Source organism: Brassica oleracea, chromosome C9 (genome assembly GCF_000695525.1).
Source record: "Brassica oleracea var. oleracea cultivar TO1000 chromosome C9, BOL, whole genome shotgun sequence".
NCBI lineage: Eukaryota > Viridiplantae > Streptophyta > Magnoliopsida > Brassicales > Brassicaceae > Brassica > Brassica oleracea.
This window is the reverse complement of record NC_027756.1, coordinates 24,118,768-24,119,095: the sequence shown is the minus strand read 5'-3', so window position 1 is coordinate 24,119,095 and position 328 is coordinate 24,118,768.

Sequence of the window (328 nt, the reverse complement as noted above, 5' to 3'; positions counted from 1 at the left end):
ATTTTAAGACCAGGAGGAGAAAAAAATAATAAAGTTGGTAAAAGAATGGTAAAAGAAATAGAATGGAATCAACCATCAATGTCTTGGCAAGATCCTTGGACTAAAGAATGTGAAATAGACGTCCAAAGATTATACATTTACAAAGCTAGCTAATCAAATGCCAGACACATTTGATGACTCGAAAAATAATGACTAAGTCATATATAAACCAGCTTGTAAAGCACCAACGAATTTGATGTCCAAGAAGAGACACAGTCAAGTTGCTACAGAGTCTAGACAATGTATGAAACGTGGTAGACCAAATAGGTTCCAAAATATAAGAATCCTC